Source organism: Equus przewalskii, chromosome 32, assembly GCF_037783145.1.
Source record: "Equus przewalskii isolate Varuska chromosome 32, EquPr2, whole genome shotgun sequence".
NCBI classification, from domain to species: Eukaryota; Metazoa; Chordata; class Mammalia; order Perissodactyla; family Equidae; genus Equus; species Equus przewalskii.
The window spans coordinates 7,323,596-7,350,967 of record NC_091862.1 but is presented as its reverse complement, the minus strand read 5'-3'; the positions used below and the strand labels follow the sequence as shown (position 1 = coordinate 7,350,967).

Genomic DNA, 27,372 nt, shown 5'->3' with positions numbered 1-27,372 from the left:
AACTGCCACTGTTGACAAATAAAGGCCAGCCAAAGGGTGTGGTAGCAGTGCTGACTGGCCCATGGATCCTCACTCCAGTCCCCATGTCTAGCCTTCATTCAGCAAAGGTGGGGCAAGTGACACAGTTGTGGACAATGAGACGGAGCAGATGTCTCTGGTGGGTTTCTAATTTATCTTTTTCTTTCCTGATACAGAGGTCACACTTTGCTCTTCCCTATTCTCCTGCATGAAGTGGGAGCTGATGGCTGGAGTTGCAGCAGCCTTGATGTGATTGTGAGACAAAGGTGGAGGAACTGCATAGGTATCTGCCTTGACATAACAAAGTGAATCAATGCCAGGAACCATTTACACTTGACCTTCTTGGGATATGAGAAAATCATCCTCCACTTGTGTAAGCATCTGCAGTTGGGTTTTCTACTGCATACAGCCTCAAATAACTCTAATGGATATACTCAGGCCTTGTCCAGGACTACCTCTAGCTCTTTTCTTCTCTTTCTCCCTGCTCCTATCTTCTGAGTCCTCCTGTCTATCTCTTGCTTCATGGACTGACTTTGATACACCGCTGGTCTCTCTCGAGGCTTGTCAACCAGTCTGGAGTCCCTTGCCTGCTTTCCTGCCTCCAGCTGCCCCCTGACTCAGAGCTCTGTGTGCTTCTTTGATTCGGTGGCCTTTGCAGCTTGGAGCAAAATGTTCTCCATGGGGGAGAGCAACATAACACATCAGGCTTGTGCCAGCCTCGCCCTTCTGGGGGGGTAGGGAGGACAAGACTTTAAACCTTAAACTAAAGTTGAACTCTTGAAGGGAAAATTAGGGCATGAAGCAATGTCCCCTGTGATGAGCACCTCCCTTTTCAATGCATTCTTTTTGCACTGGAAAATATTTTTAGCACTTCATTGGCAAATCAGGAAAATGCTGATGAGACTAAAATTCACCTGCATCATTATTAACAATCTACATTTCCTCAAAGCTTTTAAATATGTTCACGAAGATTTCAAAATAAATTATCTTAAAACCAGCATTTCTGTTTCAGGGGAGAGGAACAGGCACATTTTGTAGCCACTGCAGAGTCTTCGAGGGGACATGTAATTATAAACTTTAGTATGGTGACTCAATGGTATCCACTTTTTTTTGGCTTCTTTTTAACAATGTTTTCATCATAGAGGGATTTGAACAAATTAACAGATTATACAATGGTTTTGTTGTACACATAGGATTGTATGGGATGTTATGACTGAGTTAAATTCTAGAAAGCCAGTGCAAGAACTGCCAATAGAAAGGCCTTTTTGTTAAGTCTGTGGACTGTTATGTTCATTAATAAACACTACGATTTATTTATGAATAAATTGGAATAAAAAAAAAGAACCGTGAGAAAGTGAAATCCTTAAGATTTCCCTAAACTTTATCAAAATGTGCCAGTAGAGCTAGCGTATGGGAAACCACAGGAATTCTTTATCCGTCTACTTCCACATTTTGGCGGGGAATTATGGATGGGCATAAGAGCTAATCTGTATGCATGATAATTTGCTAAATTAATGTTACTTTGGTTTTATTACACATGTTCTAGCAAATTGCAACATATATTTTTTCCTATGAGTGTGTGAAGCATTTGGTGTGGAACACTATTTTACGTCCAGTACTCGTTAATTCTCCAAGCACGGTTCCCGTTTTTCAACCACTGCTTTGAAAAGAGAAGTTATTTTGTTTGCGAGTCCTTTCCCCTTCCTGACCTTGCTGCCCCAGGATGTGAACAACTTCAATGAGAGATGTGCAGGGGAGGTCCTCGGTGCTTCTCCTGGAAAGCCCCACACATCTTTGAATGCTACTGACCGACTTTCAGGGTAAAAAAGCAAGTTCAATTTTTTTGCTTGCCTAAATTTTTTTGCAATCTTTCCTTTTCTCTATCACTTTTCCCTCCCTTCAAAAATACTAGCAAATTACACTAAAAGCTTGTCCTCAGCTTTATGGCCAAACCTACCTATGAACTATACATCAATATCAGACTAATTGTGCATAAAATTTGAATTCTATTGCAGTGCCACATAAAAATGCAAAATGCTTCAGTGGTGTAATGTCTGATGCTGAGCTCAATCCAATAAGCGCTGCCCCAAGACAGCTCGTACAGATGCAATTATCTCTCACATACTCCAACTGCTTTCTTTCACAACATTACTTTTATTATGCAAATGTATAAATCTAATTTTAATCCGAGAGACCATCTAGAAGATTAAAACTTCGCTCGTGTCTTACTTTCAATAAGTATAATTAAGATATTAAGAATTTCTTTTTCATTTGAGGACACTTTCAGCTGCCAGTGAGAGCCCTTGATTGTTGTCTGCCTACAGGTCAAGGAACCACAATGGGCAACAAAGAGCTGTCATGTTGGCTCCATATGAATCTTCATTTCTGAGTGGTTCTGGTTAAGTGGAAGTGACAGGGAAATGAACCAAAGAGAAGAGCAGTTTTCAGCAGAGGGCAGCAGAAGTTCTTTCCTTGGTGGAGAGGAAAGGTCCCAGCAGAGTATGAAGTGTTTCCAAACCCCCCAGGTCTGAGAGGTTGGTTTGTGAATCACAAAAAGACTAAAGACCTAGAAAGGTAACGAGGACACAGATTGCACGGTGCTGGGGAACATATGCTCACTAGCATGGGAATTTTCAGCAAGCTTCTAAAGCAAAACTTTACAAAAACTGTCTTCAGTGAAAAAGAAAAAAAAAAAAAAAGACAAATTCTGGACGCCCAGAATAGCTAAGAGACTACAGGGAAACTCTAACTTGATAAGCTGATTTTCTTTCCTTACTTTTTCTATTTTACTGTTTTATTTTCGTCTAGTGGGTAAGATTCAGTACTCTCACTGCCATGGCCCAGGTTCGTTTCCCAGTCAGGGAACCACATCATCCATCTGTTCGTTGTCACACTGTGGCAGCTGCGTGTTGCTGTGATGCTGAAAGCTATGCCACCGGGATTTCAAATACCAGCAGGGTCACCCATAGGGGACAGGTTTCAGTGGAGCTTCCAGATTAAGACAGACTAGGAAGTAGGACCTGGCCACCCACTTCCAAAAAATTGGCCATAAAAACCCTATGAACAGCAGCGGAGCATTGTCTGACACAGCGCTGGAAGGTGAGAGGATTCTACAGAAGGACTGGGCAGGGTTCTGCTCTGCTGGACACAATGTTGCTAGGAGTCAGAGTCCACTCGTAGCCACTAGCCACAGATGGTTATTTCAGTGTGGCAGGGCTGAATCGAGATGACTGAAAGTTGACAATACACACTGGATTTTGAAGACTTAGTGTGAAAAGCAGAATCTAAAGCATCTCATTAATAATTTTTATATTGATTACGTGTTGACTTTATAATATTTTGGATATATTGGGTTACATAAAATATATTATTAAAATTAATTTCACCTTTAATGTGGCTAGAAAGTTTAAAAGTATATTGTTGGCTCACGTTATATTTCTGTTGGTCCCATTGGCTTTAGACTCTTAACTGCCACACTGTACTGCCCCCTGTCCTTAGACAGTTTCTTCATCACCTTTCCCCAGGAAAATGAATGAATAGAAGAAATTCTGAAAATTGCTTATATGAACCTTGGTAATTTCTTTCACTGCATTGACTTGTTTGTCATGAATTATGTCTGTGTGTGGGTCATATAGAACGCAAGAAGGACAGAATTCAGGGATAAAATCAAAGAAACCACTAGTACCATTGCTTATCACTGTACAGAGGGAAGAATTAGGAGACTATGGATTTCCAATTTGCATTAGCATTTCTGGGACAGGGTTACCTCCCGATTTTATGGCTATAATTTCAAAGTTCACATAGATTATTGGTTGGGATAGTAACTGATAGATCCAGTGCATGGACATCTGAAGAACCTAAAGCCATAGAATGAGAATTTTTGTTACAATTCATCTGTGTTAACGAATTAAAAAATAAAAGTAGATATTTTGATTAAAACACAGTCAACCCTGAATAGCTTTTAAAAAAGTCTTCAAGCTCTTCTTATAAAGCACTGGGCCTGGAACAACCTGATTTGATCTACAGCAAAGGTTCTCCATCTCTTTTCTTCCTCAATACATCTCTTCCATTTCTCACAATAAGGATTCTCGACCAGGTAATGGTCAACTTGGAAGGCAGTGGAGTGGGGTTGGGGTCTATGATTTGTATAACTATCCTCAGTGATGGTGAAAGGGTGCCTCCTCTCCATCTTTCTATTCAGTGCTTCACGTCTTCATCTGAGTTTCTGACTTCTGTCGACACTTGCCAGATGTCCCTGGCAGCCCGGGAGAGAATGGGCGGCAAAGACTTGAAGGAGTTAGGGCATTAGCTGCCTGATGGTGCCACCCCAGTTTGGTCCACAGGAAGGAACTTTAAACATAGTAATCCAGGTAATCTTGCTGACCATGCATAAATAAGAAAGTGTGTGAGCCAGGGAGAAAGAGAAACAGTCTAAGATGTTGATACCACTCATTCCTAGTATGTCATGGTGGCAAAGTTATATATAACACTCTGGGGTAGAAAAAAATGTAGCCTCTTAATCTTCAATATCTGATCTAATCTTCCTCTTAAGCCACCATTTACCCTCCTACCCAGAGAGGATGTTTCACCATGCCCCTTTTGGCTGTTTCAACCTCTCCTGGCTTAATTGTCTCTTTCTGTTTAGAACAGTCCTTTTAGGTACATGTTGGCCCTCAGAGATCCACCAACTCTCTCCTCCTTTCCAAGATGGCAACTGTGGGTGTCTGGGTATGTGTTCTCCCAATGAGAGGGAAGAAGTGGCTGAGAGCAACATGGAGATCTTGGGCTGCTCTCTGGGTCCACGCTGGCTCTGCAGTGATGGTCTCTCTTGCCCTCTGTGGTCACCACTTGCTCCCCTGGCTTTGGCTGCTGAATTCTGCAAACAGTGAAGATTCTGTCTTCGCTTAGTGCTGGTACTCCTCTGAGATCTGGCTGCGATTCCAGTGCAATGCCTGCAGGTCTGCCCACAGTCTTTGCTGTAGACTCAGTTTGCTCTGTAGCCAGTACTATGAAATCCCTTCCTTGTCCCAGGGCATCTGGGAGTGTCTGGACATGTATTTCACAGCCCGTCTGGCCCCAGGGAGATTCTGGGGCGCTAAATCCAGGCCCTCTCCACCAGAAGTCGCTCTGCTCCTGATTCTCCTCTGACCCAGGCACTAACAGGGAGTAGAGAAACAGAAAACACAGCTCTCCTCATGAGCCTCGTCTAACGTCTCTCTCTCTGTCCCACAGTCCACTTGGGGCCCGAAAGAGACCTTATATTCCTCTTCTGCGTCTTATCCTACAAGAACTTCCCGCACATCACACCCGCCTCTGGGGCTATGTTAGCATTAGGACTTCCAGGAAAGTTGATTTATGAGCAAGAGGAATGAAGTGAAGAGAAGGAAAGAACTGGATATACAAAAGAAACTCGCAAACGGGATAGTTTTCCTGTTCCTTCCAAAATGAATTTTCAACAGGACTTATTGTTTTGTTTAAAGCACTGAATTCTCAGAATGCCATGCATGTCTACGTGCTAGCAAAGTTAAAAAGAAACACAGATCTAATCAAACCTAAACAATTTAGAAATCACCTCCACTGTGGCTCATCTGTGCTCCTCGCCTCCTTTGGCAAGTGTGTCAGAGTTGGCAACGTCTCTTTTCGTTTATACTTTTATTTCTTTAGCTGATTATTCCATCAGCTATAGCTATTTGCAACAGATTTCACGAGCCCCACCTTGTTTCTAAAAGACATGATGCATAATAATGTGAAAATATGATAAAATATAAAGCCCTGGGGTGAACACAAGAGCCTATGGATAAGTGAGTGAAGGGCAGCTGTTTGGCATCTTCATGGATGCTTGTGATGTCCCTGAGAAAGTGGGACCTCCTATTTAGCTTCTGGTTTGCTTCATACAGTGACAACTTAGTTTTCCAGCCTCTTAAACCACATTTTCTCATAAAAGAGATGTATATACAGAGACAGAAGTATTTAAAATGAATGTATGAATAATAGATCCAAAAAGGATTCCAAGTTAATATTCTCCAGCAAATGCAAAAATATGGGTCTGTGTACTTCCAGTGTCATACTACTTAGAAGATCTTTTACATATTATCTTACTTCTAACTTAAGAAAATACACAGCAGTAAGGGAGTGACAGCTTTATAAAAACTGCATTTTTAAAAAAAAAAATCCAAATAAAATATTTGCTATTTTTCTGCAATTTCAACAAAGCTCTTGTGTAAAATGTTACAAGATTCCATTGCTTTTTAATCCAAAAGCCATGTTCTTTCATTATCAGTTACATTAGTACGTGTATTTTTTTCTAAGTTTGTGTTAGTGCCACCTATCATTTCCTTAATGACTTGATGGAACTGCACTGTTTTTGCAGATCAGCCAAAACTGGGTAAAAAGAAAATAATGGAGAGAGGAGACAAACAGAAGACCTGGCTTTGGGTAAGAATCATCTTTCCTTGGGGCTGGCCCCGTGGCCAAGTGGTTAAGCTCACGGGCTCCGCTGCAGGCGGCCCAGTGTTTCGTTGGTTCAAATCCTGGGCACAGACATGACACTGCTCATCAAACCATGCTGAGGTAGTGTCCCACATGCCACAACTAGAAGGACCCACAATGAAGAATATACAACTATGTACCGGGGGGGCTTTGGGGAGCAAAAGGAAAAAAAAGAATCATCTTTCCTTGCACATGTATTTTAATATCCAGTCGACACATGGTTATGCTTGAAAGAAATAAGAAATCTCTATGCTTATGTTGAACTGGCTAATTTAATGATTGTTTTGACTTCCTACCAAAGGGTCATCTAATATTTGATAATAAACACGATACTTTAATTTTTCATTTTTCTTTGAATTACCGGAAGAAAGTCTTATTATGAAAAATATTTTCAGAGCTCTCATTATGGTTTTGAATCTAGCAGAAATTATGCTGTCTCCTTTTGACATCTTGTAATAAATAAAATTGTTAATATTTTGACTTTAGACAAATTTCTCTTTTGCTTTCAGCAGCTAACAGTTACAAAAAGAGACAGTGCTACATTAGTTACAGCAATTTCGTTTGGGGACACCAGTAGACACACATAAAATCCATTAGTGGAGTCAACAGCTATATCCAATTCTAATAAAAAGGCTAAATACAATTTATGAAACAAGCCTTAAAACTTCCCTGAAAGCAGAAAATATTTGAGATGATCTTTTGAGTGACTAAAGTAATAATCCCAGCTATATTTAAGCCAGAGTGTTTGTTTTCAAAATATTGTAACACAATGTATTGATACTAAAATACTTTCTCATTTCCAAATGCGTTTAAACTGGGGAGATGCTCTCTCAGATTATACTTTTGGTCCATTAAACCTGGGTTCCTGCCTCTGGCACTCTTTCATGCTTCAGCAGAAGGCAAGAACAAAAACAAAAATTAGAAGGAAAATTATAATAAATCTTTAGCTCTTTTGATCAATCATGCAATGTTAGCATTGGGAGAAAAGCATTCATTTCTGCTTCTCATTGAATTACATGCCTTTGACTTTGAGATCTTAGGAAACGTAATTTCATCCCATCGGAAACCCAAGGATTGCAGATGCATGTACACATTCTACTTTCTGATGTCATTTTTATTAAAATACTTGGTCTGATAATTTGCTGAAGAATATTCCCTAAAAGAATGACACTAGTCCTAAAACCCTTTTGTGAGTTACTTTTCAGTTGAAAAGTGCTTGAGAAGAAAGTCGGGAAGGTATGGTGAGCTGGATTTCTATAGAGGAATCACCCTTTATAAATAATGATCACCAAATATTTGGAAAATAAGAACACGAAATAATCTTGAGATAAATGTAAAAACACAAGTTGGTTTGTACATGTGTTACTTAGGACATGTTATTTTATGCCGCATTTCTTATTTGGAACTCTTCCCCAGGAAAAGTCCCTTTTTCGAGTAGATGGCTCCTCTTGTATTTCTTCTGAATATAACACATCCCTGAGGCATCAGCTCAGAGGGGCAAAGTGCCAGTCAGGTAGAACTTCTTAACAGGGAGAGATTAATTCCTTGTGTTAGGATTTCAATGAGATAATGTATATAAAATGCCAGCTCGGGACTCAGCACACAGGTATATTTAAAAGATGTTAGAACATTCTTGCTCGGGGCCTATTCATAGGCCTTCTTGGGGTTATTAATCCTCCTCGTTTCTCACACAAATTTCCTCACAAAGAGACTGGGGAAGAGCAGCTGGAGGCTGAGTGTGTGGCGTCTACCTTACCAGCCCCTATCAAAAGTTTGACGTGAAGAATTGGTTTGATTATAGCACAACGTAAAATTAAAAGCAGATTAATTGTAGAGATTTAAATTTGGACATCATCTAATCTAATTTCTTCATTCCTGACGAAGAGACTGGGCCCTATAATGTGGGTCACCTTTGTATCTCTACCCTCCACTCAGTGCCTGGGCAAAACAGGGTCTAATTACTTACTGTTTGTTGAATGAATAACATGAGGTAACTGGCCTGCTGTGGTATAACCAGTTTAGTGGCTGTGTTGGTGCTACAACTCTGATTTCCTGTGGTTCTTACTCTGTACCAGGCTAACCAAAGAAAGGATGGTTCCAGAAACTATCACAACTTGGGCAGACTGGGGTACCACTCTGCGTGAATTTATAGAGGCCTCTGGCTGATGCTGCAAGTCCCTTGAGTGGGTACAAAGCTTTCATTCAACAATTAAAGATCAATAAAGGGGACATTACGATATACTTTCATTTCAGCTGGAATTGAACTTGTTTACCCTGAAGTCCTAGGGTGCATGTGGCTGCCGAACAGCAGAGAGCTTCTAGAGTAGGTTGACAAAGCTGAAGAGGCCAACCTTGAACTCTGGTTGCATCCTCAGATGTCCCCAGCTTTGCTGGTCCAGGCCCTGCCCAACCACAAGTTGCATTCTCTCAAAATGTTCCACTGAAAGAACCAGAGCATCGATAAAAGTGTAAAAAGCAAAAGACCTTGTTGGCCTCATCAAAAGGGCTAAGAAGATCCTACAAATAAAAGAAATAAGATCCAGCTATTATATGAGCTAATAAAGATTACAATTTTTTTTTTTTTTTTTTTTTTGAAATGATAATGTCTTGGATATATTTTATTTTATTTTATTTATTTTTTTTTTATTTTTTTTTTATTTTTTTATTAATGTTATGATAGATTACAACCTTGTGAGATTTCAGTTGTACATTTTTGTTAGTCATGTTGTGGGTACACCACTTCCCCCTCCGTACCCTCCCCCCACCCCCCCTTTTCCCTGGTAACCACCAATCAGATCTCCTTCTCAATATACTAATTTCCACCTATGAGTGGAGTCATATAGAGTTCGTCTTTCTCTGACTGACTTATTTCGCTTAACATAATACCCTCGAGGTCCATCCACATTGTTGTGAATGGGCCAATTTCGTCTTTTTTTATGGCTGAGTAGTATTCCATTGTGTATATATACCACATCTTCTTTATCCAATCATTAGTTTCTGGGCATGTAGGCTGGTTCCACGTCTTGGCTATTGTAAATAATGCTGCAATGAACATAGGGGTGCAACGGACTCTTGAGATATCTGATATCAGGTTCTTAGGATAGATACCCAGTAATGGGATGGCTGGGTCATAGGGTATTTCTATTTTTAACTTTTTGAGAAATCTCCATACTGTTTTCCATAGTGGCTGTACCAGTTTGCATTCCCACCAACAGTGTATGAGGGTTCCTCTTTCTCCACAACCCCTCCAACATTTGTCGTTCTTGGTTTTGGATGTTTTTGCCAATCTAACGGGGGTAAGGTGATATCTTAGTGTAGTTTTGATTTGCATTTCCCTGATGATTAGCGATGATGAACATCTTTTCATGTGTCTATTGGCCATATTCATATCTTCTTTTGAGAAATGTCTGTTCATGTCCTCTGCCCATTTTTTGATCGGGTTGTTTGTTTTTTTGTTGTTAAGCAGTGTGAGTTCTTTGTATATTATGGAGATTAACCCTTTGTCGGATAAGTGGCTTGTAAATATTTTTTCCCAATTAGTGAGCTGTTTTTTTGTTTCAATCCTGTTTTCCCTTGCCTTGAAGAAGCTCTTTAGTCTGATGAAGTCCCATTTGTTTATTCTTTCTATTGTTTCCCTCAACTGAGGAGTTACAGTGTCCGAAAAGATTCTTTTGAAACTGATGTCAAAGAGTGTACTGCCTATATTCTCTTCCAAAAGACGTATTGTCTCAGGCCTAATCTTTAGGTCTTTGATCCATTTTGAGTTTATTTTGGTGTGTGGAGAAAAAGAATGGTCAATTTTCAATCTTTTGCATGTGGCTGTCCAGTTTTCCCAGCACCATTTGTTGAAGAGACTTTCTTTTCTCCATTGTAGGCCCTCTGCTCCTTTGTCGAAGATTAGCTGTCCATAGATGTGTGGTTTTATCTCTGGGCTTTCAATTCTGTTCCATTGATCTGTGGACCTGTTTTTGTACCAGTACCATGCTGTTTTGATCACTGTAGCTTTGTAGTATGTTTTGAAATCGGGGATTGTGATTCCGCCGGCTTTGTTTTTCTTGCTCAGGATTGCTTTAGCAATTCGCGGTCTTTTGTTGCCCCATATGAATTTTAGGATTGTTTGTTCAATTTCTGTGAAGAATGTTCTTGGGATTCTGATTGGGATAGCATTGAATCTGTATATTGCTTTAGGTAGTATGGACATTTTAACTATGTTTATTCTTCCGATCCATGTGCAAGGGATGTCTTTCCATCTCTTTATGTCATCGCCTATTTCTTTCAAGAGAGTCTTGTAGTTTTCATTGTATAGATCCTTCACTTCCTTGGTTAAGTTTATCCCAAGGTATTTTATTCTTTTCGTTGCTATTGTGAATGGGATAGAGTTCTTGAGTTCTTTTTCTGTTAGTTTATTGTTAGTGTATAGAAATGCTACTGATTTATGCACGTTAATTTTATACCCTGCTACTTTGCTGTAGTTGTTGATTATTTCTAATAGTTTTTCTGTGGATTCTTTGGGGTTTTCTATGTATAAGATCATGTCGTCTGCAAACAATGAGAGTTTTACTTCTTCGTTACCTATTTGGATTCCTTTTATTTCTTTTTCCTGCCGAATTGCTCTGGCCAGCACCTCCAGAACTATGTTGAATAGGAGTGGTGAAAGTGGGCACCCTTGTCTTGTTCCTGTCCTCAGAGGGATGGCTTTCAGCTTTTGTCCATTGAGTATGATGTTGGCTGTGGGTCTATCATATATGGCCTTTATTATGTTAAGGTACTTTCCTTCTATACCCATTTTACTGAGGGTTTTTATCATAAATGGGTGTTGGATCTTGTCGAATGCTTTCTCTGCATCTATTGAGATGATCATGTGGTTTTTGGTTTTCATTTTGTTAATGTAGTGTATCACGTTGATTGACTTGCGGATGTTGAACCATCCCTGTGTCCCTGGTATAAATCCCACTTGATCATGGTGTATAATCTTTTTGATGTATTGCTGTAATCGGTTTGCCAAAATTTTGTTGAGGATTTTTGCATCTATGTTCATCAGTGATATCGGCCTGTAGTTCTCCTTCTTTGTGTTGTCCTTGTCAGGTTTGGGGATCAGAGTGATGTTGGCTTCATAGAATGTGTTAGGGAGTTCTCCATCTTTCTCAATTTTCTGGAACAGTTTGAGGAGAATAGGTATTAAGTCTTCTTTGAATGTTTGGTAGAATTCTCCAGAGAAGCCGTCTGGTCCTGGACTCTTGTTTTTGGGGAGGTTTTTGATTACCGTTTCTATTTCCTTACTTGTGATTGGTCTATTCAGATTCTCCATTTCTTCCTGATTCAGTTTGGGGAGATTGTAGGAGTCTAGGAATTTGTCCATTTCTTCCAGGTTGTTCAATTTGTTGGCATATAGTTTTTCATAGTATTCTCTTATGATCTCTTGTATTTCATTGGTATCTGTTGTGATTTCTCCTCTGTCATTCCTGATTTTATTAATTTGCGATTTCTCTCTTCTTTTCTTGGTGAGTCTGGCTAGGGGTTTGTCAATTTTGTTAATTCTTTCGAAGAACCAACTCTTTGTTTCATTGATCCTTTCTATTGTCTTTTTTGTTTCAATATCGTTTATTTCTGCTCTTATTTTTATTATTTCCCTCCTTCTACTGACTCTGGGCCTTGTTTGTTCTTCTTTTTCTAGTTCTGTTAGGTGTCGTTTGAGGTTGCTTACGTGAGCTTTTTCTTGTTTAGTGAGGTGAGCCTGTATTGCGATGAATTTCCCTCTTAGGACTGCTTTTGCTGCATCCCAAATGATTTGGTATGTCGTGTTCTCATTTTCATTTGTCTCCAGATAATATTTGATTTCTTCTTTAATTTCTTCAATGATCCATTGTTTGTTGAGAAGCGTGTTGTTTAGTCTCCACATTTTTGCACCTTTCTCTGCTTTTTTCTTGTAGTTGATTTCTAGTTTAATAGCGTTATGATCAGAAAAGATGCTTGATATTATTTCAACTCTCTTGTATTTATTGATGTTTGCTTTGGTTCCCAAGATATGGTCAATCCTTGAGAATGTTCCATGTGCACTTGAGAAGAATGTGTAACCTGCTGTTTTTGGATGAAGTGTTCTATATATATCTATTAAGTCCATCTGGTCTAATTTTTCATTTAATTCTATTATTTCCTTGTTGATTTTCTGTCTGGATGTTCTGTCCATTGGTGTTAATGGTGTGTTGAGGTCCCCTACTATTATTGTATTGTTGTTGATGTCTTCTTTTAGTTCTATTAAGAGTTGCTTTACAAATTTTGGTGCTCCTGTGTTGGGTGCGTATATATTTATAAGTGTTATGTCTTCTTGGTGGAGAGTCCCTTTTATCATTATATACTGTCCCTCTTTGTCTTTCTTTATCTGTTTTGCTTTGAAATCTACCTTGTCTGATATTAGTATAGCGACACCTGCTTTCTTTTGTTCATTATTAGCTTGGAGTATTGTTCTCCATCCCTTCACTCTGAGTCTGTGTTTGTCTTTGGGGCTGAGGTGTGTTTCCTGGAGGCAGCATATTGTTGGATCTTGTTCTTTGATCCATCCTGCCACTCTGTGTCTTTTGATTGGGGAGTTCAATCCGTTTACATTTAGAGTGATTATTGAGACGTGGTGGCCTACCACTACCATTTTGTGTCTTGTTTTCCGGTTTTCTTCAGTTTCCTTTGTTTCTCGTCCCATGGTTTAATCTGTTCTGATGTAGAGCTGCTACTCTCTGTTGTTGTCCTTCTACTTATCTCCTCTGCTCTTGGTTTTGTAGCCCCTTTCCTTTTTTGGATTTTTCAGGAATGAGGGTTTTCCTGAGGATTTCCTGAAGAGGAGGTTTTGTGGCAATGAACTCCCTTAATTTTTGTTTATCTGGGAAAGTTTTTATTTCTCCATCGTATTTGAAGGATATTTTCGCTGGGTAGAGAATTCTCGGCTGTAGGTTTTTGTCCTTCAGATTATTGAATATATCATTCCACTCTCTTCTAGCCTGTAAAGTTTCTGCTGAGAAATCTGCTGATAGCCTGATGGGGGTTCCTTTGTAGGTTAGTTTCTTTTGCCTGGCTGTCCTTAATATTTTCTCCTTGTCATTGACTTTTGCTAGCTTCACTACTATATGCCGTGGAGTTGGTCTTCTTGCATTGATAAAGTTTGGAGATCTATTGGCTTCTGTCACCTGAAGATCCATCTCCCTCACCAGATTTGGGAAGTTCTCAGCCATTATTTCTTTGAATAGGTTTTCTGCCCCTTTCTCCTTCTCTTCTCCCTCTGGTATACCTATAATCCTTACGTTGCATCTCCTAATTGTGTCTGATAATTCTCGGAGAGTTTCTTCATTTCTTTTAAGTCTTGCTTCTCTCTCCTCCTCTGCCTGCAACAATTCTATATTGCCATCTTCCAAATTGCTAATTCTTTCCTCCATATTATCGGCCCTACTGTTCAGAGCATCTAGATTTTTCTTAATCTCCTCTATTGTGTTCTTCATTTCCAGTATTTCTGTTTGGTTCTTCTTTATCGTATCAAACTCTTTTGTGACATAGCTCCTGAACTCGTTGAGTTGTCGGTCAGAATTCTCTCTTAACTCAGTGAGTATTTTAATGATGGCTGTTTTGAAGTCATCATCATTTAGGTTATATATCTCATTTTCTTTGGGATTGTTTTCTGTGTATTTGTTACTTTCTTTCTGTTCTGGAGATTTGATGTATTTTTTCATATTGCTTGATGATGTTGATTTGTGCCTCCGCATGGAGATAGAGTTTAGTTGCTCCTTTCACTTGTTTCAGCTGCTGCGGTGGGGGGAGCAGCTGTTTATACTTCACCAACCAGGAACCCTGTCCGTAGATGCTAACTGGGCCTGGGCCCCTCTTCGTAGCCACAGTGGCCCTTTGGATTCCCTCCTCTGCCGTGGGGGCCGTCACGGGGGGCTTCAGACTACAGGTGCCTACTGTTGTTGCCCACCTAGATGCGCTCTCTCCTTGGGGTCTGCAACGGTGTTATGGGCTTTTCCAGCGGCCAGGGGTGGGATCACTTTTATTTGTCGCTCGGTTGCTGTCGGCACCCACCAAATCTCACTTGTCCTCTATGGGTCGCAGGAGAGCTATTGGCATCTTCTACAGTCTGTGGTTAGTACACCTAGCTATGCTGCTTTTGCCCTGGGGTCTTCCAGCCTTGTGGCTGGCGGCTGGGTGCCTTCTACTGGTGCTGTGCAGAGGCTTTCCCTAAGGCTTCTGTGAGCCTGTAGGGTTTCCCCCTAGGCTACTAAGCTGGGTCTCTGGAACTCTCTCCAGCCCCAGTCCTCTCCGAGATCTCCGGCAATCCCTAGCCTCACCTGGTGGGCAACGGCAGCTGGGGGTCGCCCCGCCCTCTGGGCTTCTCTCCGGGCCTCTGCCGGGAGCTCTGAATGCTCAGCGTGGCCCCTCTGCTACCGGCAGACAGAGAGTTTTGTCTGCTGCCCGGGCGGAGCTCCGGCGCTTCTCCACCGGATCGCCGGACCCGCCTTTGAAAGTTCCCCCGCCCCGGTCCTCTCCGAGATCTCCGGCAATCCCTAGTCCCACGGGGCGGGCAACGGCAGCTGGGGGTCGCCCCGCCCTCTGGGCTTCTGTCCGGGCCTCTGCCGGGAGCTCTGAATGCTCAGCGTGGCCCCTCTGCTACCGGCAGACAGAGAGTTTTGTCTGCTGCCTGGCGGAGCTCCGGCGCTTCCCCACCGGGTCGCCGGACCCGCCTTTGAAAGATCCCCCGCCCCGGTCCTCTCCGAGATCTCCGGCAATCCCTAGTCCCACGGGGCGGGCAACGGCAGCTGGGGGTCGCCCCGCCCTCTGGGCTTCTCTCCGGGCCTCTGCCGGGAGCTCTGAATGCTCAGCGTGGCCCCTCTGCTACCGGCAGACAGAGAGTTTTGTCTGCTGCCCGGGCGGAGCTCCGGCGCTTCTCCACCGGATCGCCGGACCCGCCTTTGAAAGTTCCCCCGCCCCGGTCCTCTCCGAGATCTCCGGCAATCCCTAGTCCCACGGGGCGGGCAACGGCAGCTGGGGGTCGCCCCGCCCTCTGGGCTTCTGTCCGGGCTTCTGCCGGGAGCCCTGAGTGCTCAGCGTGGCCCCTCTGCTACCGACAGACAGAGAGTTTTGTCTGCTGCCTGGGGGAGCTCCGACACTTCCCCTCCGGGTCGCCGATCCGGCCTTTGAAAATTCCCCCGCCCCGGTCCTCTCCGAGATCTCCGGCAATCCCTAGTCCCACGGGGCGGGCAACGGCAGCTGGGGGTCGCCCCGCCCTCTGGGCTTCTGTCCGGGCCTCTGCCGGGAGCTCTGAATGCTCAGCGTGGCCCCTCTGCTACCGGCAGACAGAGAGTTTTGTCTGCTGCCTGGCGGAGCTCCGGCGCTTCCCCACCGAGTCGCCGGACCCGCCTTTGAAAGATCCCCCGCCCCGGTCCTCTCCGAGATCTCCGGCAATCCCTAGTCCCACGGGGCGGGCAACGGCAGCTGGGAGACCTCCGTGCCCACCGTGTCTCTCTCTGGGACCCTCCGGGCGCCCCGAGCACCAGGCCGGGTCTCCCCGCCAATGGCGGGGAGAGACTCTCCCCGCGGGCTCAGGTGTGCAACTCCAAAGTTTCCCTCTGCGTTTAGGAGTAATTGCGGGGGGTTTAAGTAGGGTTCTGGTCACCTGTTTCCACCGTCGCTCCTCTGTTGTGTTCTCGCTCCTGCCCTAGATGTGTGTGGATCCTCTGGGGGCGTCCGTTGGAAGAAAGCCGCTTGCGGGTACTAGGCTGCCCGTCGGGGTCGGAGAGTTTTCACCTATTTCCACATCCTCCCGGAGGAAAGTCCGTCCGCCTTCCGATGTATAGTCGCGTGGGTGTCTCAGACGTCCTGAGATGCTGTCTGGATATCCTTTGTCAAGCGATAAGTGTCCAAATAATTGTAGACTCGAAGGGCGAGAGACAAAGAGGACTACTCACGGCGCCATCTTGGAAGAATTCCAGATTACAATTTTTTGAGAAACATTTCAGCAAAATTTCATTTCTCTGAATCAAAGGACCATTAAAATATATGTCTAGTTTTCTGAAATAACTCTGCGTAGTTGACCAGAAAGAGAACCACACGGAGCATGGTACATGCGTCACTGTGTCATGTGACATGTTCTGGGGTTTGACATGCCAAATAAAACTGATTCGAGATTTTTTTTTATTATAAAAAGCACTTTCCTCCTCCAAAGATGAGTGTAGCTAGTGTCATCAAACACATCCATAAAACCTGTTACCAGGCAGTCAGTTATAAACAACTGAGAAGACCTTTGAAGACCTTTTCTTTTGGTGGAGAGTTCTAGAAAGATTGGGGGACCCACACAAAAGGATGTGCTGCTCTCTGGAGGAAATGAAAGAGATGTTTTATTGCTTTGGCTGCTGGTACCTGTGATCTCCAATTTAGGGCACAAATGGCCACAACTCTGGGATGGACTCAATTAGCACTGACCGGGCCTGCTTTACTGCTGCTTCCGTCAACCCGGGTGACTGAAACTCTCAATGCATTTGTGCTACCTTAACCTGCGCTGCATTCAGTGATGACACAAAGCCGGAGGATTTCAATTAAAACCTTCATTTAGGAATACATTTTGTTTCACGGGTTTATAATGCCCTACAAATGCCTCTGGGAACTTACCCTTCCTTTATTTGGCTTGTAGGTATGTCCTTTGTGGCCAAAATAAACTGACAATTAACAACAACAACAACAACAAGAATTATACTATGTATCATGTCGATTAGAGCAATGCTGGACAACAGAAGAGTACAATATTTCCAAATACTGATTTATTGCTTTCCTTTCTTATTCTATGGAAAAACTAGATTAAGAGTCAACGTCATTCCTACAATATCAGTCTAATAAAAAGCTGCAATGACTTGGCTGTCCATCTTATGTTGTTTGAGGAGATGCAGGTAAACATTTAGTGCCTCAATATTCGCTAGCCAAAGGATGAAATTGCAACCAGCTAAGAACCAGGAGACAGACTTTCTAGAGAATTAGAGAAATGGCACCTAGAAGAGGGAGTTTGGCATCTCCAGAACCGGCCATGCCTAATGCTCTGTTCTCACTGTGGAACCATCAATTAATTAATTAATGTGTTCACTCATTCATTTGGCAGACATTTACCATGCGGGCCTATGTTAGACCCTGCAGGGATGCATGGATGGGTAATGCACGTGTCCTTGAGGTAAGGAAGCCAATAGAAAGTTTACGATGCACACAAATAACCAGAATACTAGAATCCATAATGAGATCCATTTGCAGTACATGCAGTTTTGTAAGAATTTAAAGGATGGATAATTTATAGTTGAGAAAAATCTTCAAAAAGTGGGATCATATAAGCTGGAGCTTAGATGTTATGGGCAGGCAAAGAAGTGAAGGAGAGGGAGAGAGAGCTGGGAAGACACGGGGCTCATGAAGAAGGTGAGTGCTAAGTAATGGTGGCTTCCTGGGACTCGGACTGAAGCAAGGGGGCCTTAGTTAATGGAAGAGATCGGTGGAAGGAAGGTTACGGAAGCTCAAGGAGTCTTGGTTTACTCAGGAAGCAAGAAAGTGTTTGCAGGTGTTTGATCAGAGATATGACCTGATTGGAGTAGTGTTTTAGGAAAATGACTCCAATAGATGTGAATTGATGATTCAGATCCAGGAGAGGTTCAGGGCAAAACTATCAGTTAGCAGAGCCCAACTGAGAACCAAGGACGAGGTATAGAATCCAAGTGGGTGGTGCAGTCAAGAGCAAGTTCAGAAGCCTGCACTGCAGGCCTCACTGCCTCTACCTGTATCCAGCATGGTCTCCCAAATCACTCTCTCCCTCTCATCGGGCCTCTCTTAACTCTAGCTCCACATTTCCATTAATTATCCTCCAAAACGTCCATATATAACTTCTCAGCTTAAAGCCTCCAATACCTGACCCATGAGGTCCAAATTACCCAGTTGGTCACACAAGGCCCATTATCTCCTGGTTCGCCAACCTTCCCAGCCTGCCATCTTGTCCCTCCCCAGCCTGGCCCTGGGCTCCACTCTTTCTTTCAATGTTCCACATCCTGAGTCTGGGTCTGGGAAGCTCATTCAAGCAGTCTTCCTCACTCCTGCCCTCCACGCCTCCCTCCACACCCACCTGGCATTCGGCCTATTTAATCTTCAGGAAGATACTACAAATAGCTCTGAGTGCCAAAGAATCAGTTAATTCGAGAGTTGATCAGACTTAAAACCTTGGGGCGACAGTGGTTACCTAGTGACCCACATTTCTGAGCCTTGCTCATGATGATAAAAGCTTTGTTGACAAACCCTTTCAAAGGCACTCACTGTCACAATAGAGCAAGGCCCCAGTCTCTAGCTTAAGGCTTTGTGAAATGCTTTCAGGTTTTTAGCTGAAGGAGTTCACAGAGCTTTGGTGCATTCAGAATAGAACTGTGTCAATGAGCTCACATAAGATTTCATTTTGTTTAGTCACCCAGGATATCATAATAACAAAAGCCTTTTCAGTTTCCAATTTGATTGAATATTTTTACCCTGCAAAGGCATATATCTTTTACAGTATGCTTGAGTGTGTCTCACTCTTTCTGGGGAAGCTGGCAGCATAAAAGGGAAAGCAGAGCCTTTGGGGTCTGACAAATTGAGATTTGAATGTCTGACAACACTCATCCTGCTCGAGCCCCACCAATAACTTCCTCTTTTGAAAGCGCGGGTAAGTCACGCCACCTCTCTGAGGCTCCTTCTCCTTGTAGAGTTGTAGTGAGAATTAAATGAGATGCTTTGATGTAACCAGCATTGTGTGACACACATGGTATGTTCTCTATAAATGGAAATGACTACTGACATTATAATTAATATCACCATTAAATTTCAGAAATAAAGTAAATTTAATATACCAAATTTACTTAATTTTAGTGAGTTTCCAAAAGCAGAGAATATCTTAAAATCTTCCTGTGCTTCCAAGAATTACATTGTTTTGAAATGTCTTGTAAAGTTTCAAAAGTACATGACAGTTGTCATTTCACTAGAATAAAACCCACATACTCATAAGCATTGGTTCCACCTAATCCATCAATTTTAAATTTCGGAGCCCCCTGGACACTATGGATCAGCAGGCATCCAAAGTTTCTCTTGTCATCATCATCATCATTAACACCATCAATGAAGATGCTTGCCACCCACCACCCCGATGGCCCTACACCAGGCATTTGGGCAAGGAAAGCAGTGATGGATCAAAAAAGACACCTTGCTCCCTGCTAGCAAACAGCTTATTGTCAAAAACAGACAACATGGCGGCAATCACCCACTTGGAAGAGAACCAAGAGACACAGCAAATGTGAGTGTCTAAACACAACAACTGTTTTCTTCTCAATTGCTGGTCACAGATAAAATGGATCAAAGACAATGACAATCCTGCAGGGACCATCTACATCCTCAAGAGATGAGGCAGCACCGCCTTAGAGAGTTGGGGCTGTGTTTTCCAGGCACTCTACTTTGTGACTGCCACCTCGTTGGAACTGTGCTCTCAGCCACAGCCACGGCCATAGCCACAGCCACAGCCAGACAGAAGAGGAGGAGAGAGAGGTGCCAAGCATCTGTGTTACAGGTGAGGGAAAGCATGCAGGAGTCAGCTGTAGTAAAGGAGAAATGCCCACCACGGGCCAAGTACCAGAAATACCTACTTAAAGCCTTCAAAATGGTGGGCTTCCAGGAGTGGACTATTTTCCAAAAAAATGATTCCTGCAGTTATAAATGAACCCATGTAGCATTTAACATCTGCAAAGCACTGGTGTGCCAGTAAGGCATTCAAGACTTTCAAGTCTCTCATAGTCAGACTGGTAAGATAAGATGAGAATAGCTTCATGATGTGCTTTATGAAAAGTGTCAAGTAACAGATGTAACAAATCCACAACACGAATTATTACAGGCATTCAAAAGGAATAAATGCAAATAGAACATAAAATAATCCAGAAAAGGAATTTCTCACAGCTTGAAAACATCCTAATTTTAAAAAATGGATCCATGTTAACATGAGGATGACTCTGTGTTACCAGGAATTTATCAGATAGCTGCTATTCCATGGGGACATGAAAATGCTTTTTGAAATGGTATTTTGCTATGTGTAGTTGGAGGCATTTTGTCTTCTTGCATTTCTCTTCTGTCTTTTCTATACCAGTTACTAGGTATGCATGTGCACGGGGACGCACACACACACACACACGGTAATTCCTCAGTGCTTTGCAACCATTGGAAATTCGCAAGAGCTAAAAAAGGAATAAGTCCAGTGTCTACAAACAGCTACTGAAATCAAAACACATCCTGACATGCATTCTTCCCCAATTTATCCCATTTAGGACTGCAGAAAGTATCTGGGAAGAAAAACTAATAAAAAAGTGCAAGTACTTAACTATCTCTGGTTAGAATTCTATTTCTCCCAGCAGTACATTAAAATGGTCTGTTCAGATTGATAGCTTCAACACTCAAAGAACATTAAAATAAACCCAACCAAGTCTGCATACCAATGGCAGGGAGCGGCTTCCGCTGCCAATTAAAAGCGACATTCCAGTGAAACCAGCGACTCCTGCGCTCGACAGGGCAGAGAGGTCTTATTTATTTCTTCAGATTTTTGTTTCAGTTTTCATGATAGTCATAGCGTCACACATTTTGTTCATTAGCATAGATGAGGCCTAAGGTTACAAAAGCTGTAGAAAGAATCATCCTTAATTGTGTGGGTAGTTTTACAATTTACTCAAGAAAAGATATATAAATGGCACAGCAGCCAGACACAGGAACCTGTTGATTACGGGCAATCTGAAAGCTCGTGTCTAACAAAATTTTTCCCTTCTAATAAACACGATGCATTTCTTCTTTAAAATGCCAGCTACTACAGATGGCATGTAAATTCTGTGACCTCAAGTTTTCTTTCTTCTGGAAGGAGTAGAATAAAATACTTCTCTCTGAAAGTCAGGATTCTTTTTTCCAGACTCCCTTTTTTGTATGAACTGAGTGTCAGCAAAACTCTCTTCATTTTTCCAGAAGCCACTACATCCTTCCCACAACTGAGGGGTCTCAGGAGGAAGTCGACAGATTCCTGGACCTGGAGGGACCAGCTGCTTGCTTGTCACCCTCCAATGTCTGGTGGGAGAGATGCCATCTGTGCCCAAGACTTTGCCTTGTGCTGTGGGCTGGTGAAGAAAGCAGGGGCAAGGCAGCAGAGGGAAGTAGGGCCTGCCCCATACTTCCCTTTCCCGGGCATTTGCAGAGGTGGTCAGGGAACCCTTATCAGGTGATGTAGGGGGGGTCACCTGGGGGAAGCACCCACTGGAAGGATTTAACTGTTCGGGGGACAGCAAGAGCCCCTCTTTGCTTACATGATATGTCTGTCTCTCCCTCCAAGGCCCAGTCATCCCAACTGGGAGAGAGATGGATTTTGGACACACCTGGAGCTGGGTTTGAATCCTGACTCTTTTTCTTGGTTGTGTGTCCTTTGACAGTGTAACTTTCCAAAGTCTCAGTTTCCTTGACTAAAAACTGGGAGAGAGCGAACACTGTACTGTGTAAGGATCCAGTTAGATGCATTTGTATAGCTTCCAGCAGAGAACCACATGTAATGCACGGTCCCAATGTAAGGGGCCACGTACATAGCCCTGCACTGCAGCCCCACATCTGCTCATCATCCTTCCAGCATCACTGTGTGCAACTTCAGCTGCCCTGCCCTCTGGTCTTCTGCAGTTTAGATGATGCTGTTGGTTTTTCTGGGAGAGTAATGAGCTTAATGAGGACTTTAAAAGAGTGCAGGGTGAAATATCTTGTATGCATCTGTTTTTTGCTTATTTATTCATTTATTTTTTGATTCTTGCCCTGGGTGCTGTGAAGTTTGCCTGCCTACTTCTGCTTTACATGTGGAATTGACAGGATTGAGTGGGGCATTATGAGTGAAGACGATAATGAGGACATGGCATGGCGGCCACCTCCCCACACCAATTCAGTTAATAATAGCAATGTCCTGCTGCCATTTTTGCTAACATGCCTTGAACATCGATCACATTCCAGGCACTGGGCTATATGTTTATGTACATTGTCCCTTAATTCTTAAAATAAGTCAGTGTTTTAAGTGTGAAACCCTAGAGTGGGTTGATTTAGCTAATATCTTTGAGATGGGATTGGTATCTTTTGTTACTTGAAATTTGCTATCCCAAACACAGGAACCAAATATTTTTAGATAATGTGTCTCTCTTGTTCTCTGAATTTATGAGAGTAACTTGGGAAACAAACGAATCCAGCTAGCAAAGGATACTTATATTATTAACCTTATCTTACAGATGAAGAATCAATCTAAAGCATGGAGAAGTTAGATAAATGGCCTTAAGTCACACAGCCAGTAATTGAACGGAAATTCAAACAAAGGACAATGGGAACCTTTGTTTGTACAATTAGTACCCAGGCTCTTAACCATAACAAGTGTTATCTATCTATTGATTTAGACCAGCAATTGGCAAATTTTTTCTGTAAAGCCCAGACAGTAAGTATTTTAGGCTTTGTGTGGTATAGGTTCTCTGTTGCAAGAACTCAACTCTGCCATTGTACTGTGAAAGCAGCCACAGATAATACAAAAACAAAGGTACATGGCTGTTTTCCAGTAAACTTTACTTAGAGAAATAGGAGTCAGGCGGATTTGGCCCATGGGCCACAGTTTGCTGACTCCTAATTTAGACTTTCAATCATCCATACTCTCCTAATAAAACAAACATAAAATAATAATGCTGATATTGACCTTTTAATTTGGTCCAGGAACTGCTCACATGAACTAAACCTTACAACCATCTTATGTGGTGGATACTCAATGACCCCACCCTTTAATGATTGGGGACAAAAACAGATGAAGTCCCCTGCCCAGGTTGCACAGCCGGTAAGGAGCAGTGCCAGGATTTGGATCCAGGCAACTTGGCTCCTGACAGACCTAGTGTCCTTACTCACCATGTGATGCTGCTTTCCTAGGATTGCTACGTGTATGCCAGGGCCTCTCAGCTTTGGCTGCACTTTGAAGTCACCTGGGGAACTTTAAAAAATATGGATGCTGTTATGGGTTGAACTGTGTCCCCCTAAAATTAATATTTTGAAGTCCTAACCTCTAGAACTTCAGAATGTAACTGTATTTGAAGATACAGTCTTTAGAGAGATGATTAAGGCAAGAGAGGTCATCCAGTTGGGCCCTAATCCAATGTGACTGGTGTCCTTATAAGAAGAGGAGATTAGGACACAGACACACACAGTGGGAAGACCACGTGAGGACACAGGGAGAAGACAACTGCCCACAACCCAAAAAGAGAGGCTCAGAAGGAAGTGAACCTGCTGACACCTTGATCTCAGACTACAAGCCTCCAGAACTGGGGGAAAATAAATGTCTGTTGTGGGTTGTGTAAGCCCCTACTCTGTGGCATTTGGTATGGCAGCCCTAGCAGACTAATACAGATACTAAGACCCTCTCAGATCAATCAACTTAGAATCTCTAGGGTGAAACTGGGGCATCCTTATTTTTATTTTAAAGCTCCCCAGAGGGTTCTAATTATCGGTGGATGTTATTGATGCCATGTATCGCCTCCAACGAATGACCTGTGCCAAGCTGCTTGCGTGGCTTGGTGAGGTTCCATGTGGCCCATGGACACCCCTCCCTTGCACTGTCTTTCTCAATGATAAAGCAGCCTGACAGATACCACCTGGAACTGGGGCTCCCCACAGAGCACTCCAGGCTTTCCCTCTTGCAGTCTCCCTGGGGAGCTCTACTAGACCAAGTTTTCTTTGAGCATCTTTCCAGACTCCTTTCTTCACCTGAGTGTTCTTGTCAATAAGACCAGTAATGATTTCTGTTACGAACATAAACATGAACACGTGAATGTGAACATGATAAAAAACATTTTAAAAATCAGGATCTCTGAATTTTTCCAGCACTGGAACTTTGTCTTTACTTAGTAGAGGTAATAAAAATAATTGCCAAAACATTATCCATTAATCCTCATGCTTAATATTGTGACATTTGGATGGAACTGCATCTTGATTCAATGGATCTCACTGTTTCACTTAATATGAAACTAGAAAAAAATTCACTTTTGTTTTTAGTCACCTTGAAATAATGAAAGTCAAAATAAATCCAGTTGTCGGGAAAATGTGTCTGTTTCTAAATATTCAATAAGCCCTTTAAAGCTTTGCAGATCATTAAGTGTCTCCCTCTATAAAACCTATGGTTCTTCAATTGAATTTCTATTCCAGGCTTCACTGTCCAAACAATATTGTATTCATTTGGTATAATAGAAATTAAAACTGGAATATTTATTCCAGAAAATGTAAAGGTATGAGAAACATTTTGGAACAAAATCACACACACACAACACACAACACACACCCAAAGGAGTTAATTTAGTTGTTTTTTTGTTTTCTGATTGCCAAACAAGTTTCTGTGCTGAACATATTGCAGATCTAGCCTCATGGTTCTAGTTTATCATTATGTAGTTTTACCCTCCTTCCAACTGAGGATGTTCGACGCTACTTCAATTCATGCTATATTCCCTTCAGTGACATTGAATCTTTAAGACACCTGATAAAAGTCAAGTGCATTAAGGGGCTGGCCCCGTGGCCGAGTGGTTAAGTTCGCGCGCTCCGCTGCAGGCGGCCCAGTGTTTCGTTAGTTCGAATCCTGGGCGCGGACATGGCACTGCTCATCAGACCACGCTGAGGCAGCGTCCCACATGCCACAACTAGAAGGACCCACAACGAAGAAGACACAACTATGTACCGGAGGGCTTTGGGGAGAAAAAGGAAAAAATAAAATCTTTAAAAAAAAAAAAAAGTCAAGTGCATTAAGCTAACAGCATAATAGGGTTGGGATATGTGGAAATTTATCAAACAAATTAACATTATTGACTTTTCAACAGACATTGTAGAGAGTTGGGAAGAATATCAGAAGGATTTTGCAAAAGCCACATCCTACGGTGGAACAGCAGAGACGGTAGATAGCAACTCTTCCTGGTGGAGTCAAATAGCATGGTGAAGTCAAATAGCCTGAGATATTGCAAGGCCAGGAGCATCACTTCCTCTCTTGCCAAATGAATCTTCTGAGGAAAGAAAACCGTTTTCTCACTACTTCGGAGGTGCTATTTGCTTCCTGAAACTGTTGTCATTCAAACACAGCGCTCATTGTCATGCCTCTGTGAGCCAACCCAGTCCACAGAATCATTTCACCTGACTTTTTGAGCAGGGGACTAAGACGCAGGGGGAGGGGCAGCTGCTCACATGGCGTGAGGATGGGAGGGCACTCTGTCCAAAGTCTCTCTTCTCAGAAGAATAAAAATGATTCTGGGCTAAAGCTGGGTGCTGAACATGTGTATATTGTGTGTGTGATGGGGAGGGTCTTAACCACCTGGAGGGCTTCAGAAAACCACACACATCACCCCTCACCCTGAGGTTTGTGAGTGAGTCACTCCTACTGACGGGAACGTGTTCTGTCCCTCAGGTGAGTCAGCATGGAGGGATGGATGCCTGTGACATGGCAATGCAGGGAGAGGCGGAAACACAGAAACGCAAGCTGACCTTGAGGTTTGGATGAGCTGGACAAAGAAAGGAGCCAGAGACTCCTGCCAGCTTCCAAGGAGGGGGGCTCAATCTATAGATTGCCCTTCTGAAGGCCTGGAGCAGGGCAGCAGGAGGGGGTCCTCAGGCTGGGGTGGGACATCTCAATAGGGGGACGTGATATTAGCCCACACTTCTCTAGTGCGCTGTGCTAAGTGCTTACCTGAAATAGCTCATTTAATCCTTACAACAATCTGTGAGGAGGACACAATAACTACCCCCATCTTGCAGACAAGGAAATGCATTCCTAGCAAAATTAAGCAACATGCTACAGGTGCACAGCTTGTGAATAATATAGAGGATGCTAGAAATCAGTGAGTCTGTTTCCAAAGCCTAACCAGTCAAAACTACTCCTAATTTTTAGTCTACTCAACTCATCTCAAGAGAGGCAGGAGAATTCAAGCAGAAATGGAGGCCATTTGGAAACAAGGATGGAGGAAACCCAGGCTCGTTGGCTGCCTTGGGAGTCTGGTCTTTCCAGGAGAGGAGAGCTCTGTGACTTACTTGGAGGGTATCCATCTTGGGCCTAACAAATTTAGATTTTTTTTTATCATAGTTTTCCTCCACATTACTAGACCTAAGCCAGGTAATGAGAACTCAAAAAAGTCAAACAAATTTACAAATGTTAGTACTTTCCCTCTTTAAATACTTTCTCATAATTAAGAGAAAGGAAGAATTAAGGATCTGCTAAGTGGCTGGCATTGTCCTAAGATCTTCCATATGCCTTATCCTTAAAGCAACGCTGTGATGTCAGCGTATCATCCCCAATTGATCTAATGATGAAGAAGCTGAGTCTAGGGACGGCCACTGTCAAGTGTTGCAGATGGGAAGGCAAAGCTCCTTACTCTGGGCTATAATTAAAAAGGTAGAATTACACAGGAGCTGAACGAGACCTTGGAAATCATCTCATCTGACCTCCTCATTGTCAACAGAGGACACCAAGGCCAATGGTAGTTGATAACTTACAAAACCCAAATTCCCTAGTAGTGGAATAGAAAAGAGAAAGCAGGTTTCTGAGAACTAATCCAGAGCTCTGTTCTTTATGCTGGGGCAAATAAGATGCAAAGAAACCATTAGCCAGAAAACTCCAAAGCGAAAGAGAAATCATTTTGGAATATAGCAGAATTGCACCCTTCCATAACAGACTATAAGCAAAGAACAGGTAGACTTCTGTTTAAATGAATACTGTCAGAACATCTGGTCTTATAAAATGAGGCTATTTACATGTGCTGACAGATGGTCCACAGTGAAAATGCTTTG

General features: G+C 42.6%; 1 protein-coding gene and 1 long non-coding RNA gene across 9 annotated transcripts in view; one reads left to right on the top strand and one right to left on the bottom strand.

Annotated features, from left to right (window-relative positions):
* Nucleotides 1–27,372, bottom strand: part of PRKN (parkin RBR E3 ubiquitin protein ligase) — a 1,214,117-nt gene that overhangs the window by 251,916 nt on the left and 934,829 nt on the right. The window lies entirely within an intron of this gene.
* On the top strand, nt 61–25,849 carry LOC139080814 (uncharacterized). Its single transcript, XR_011535616.1, has 3 exons — nt 61–157; nt 6,389–6,453; nt 25,419–25,849. It is a non-coding gene; the product is annotated as an uncharacterized lncRNA (long non-coding RNA).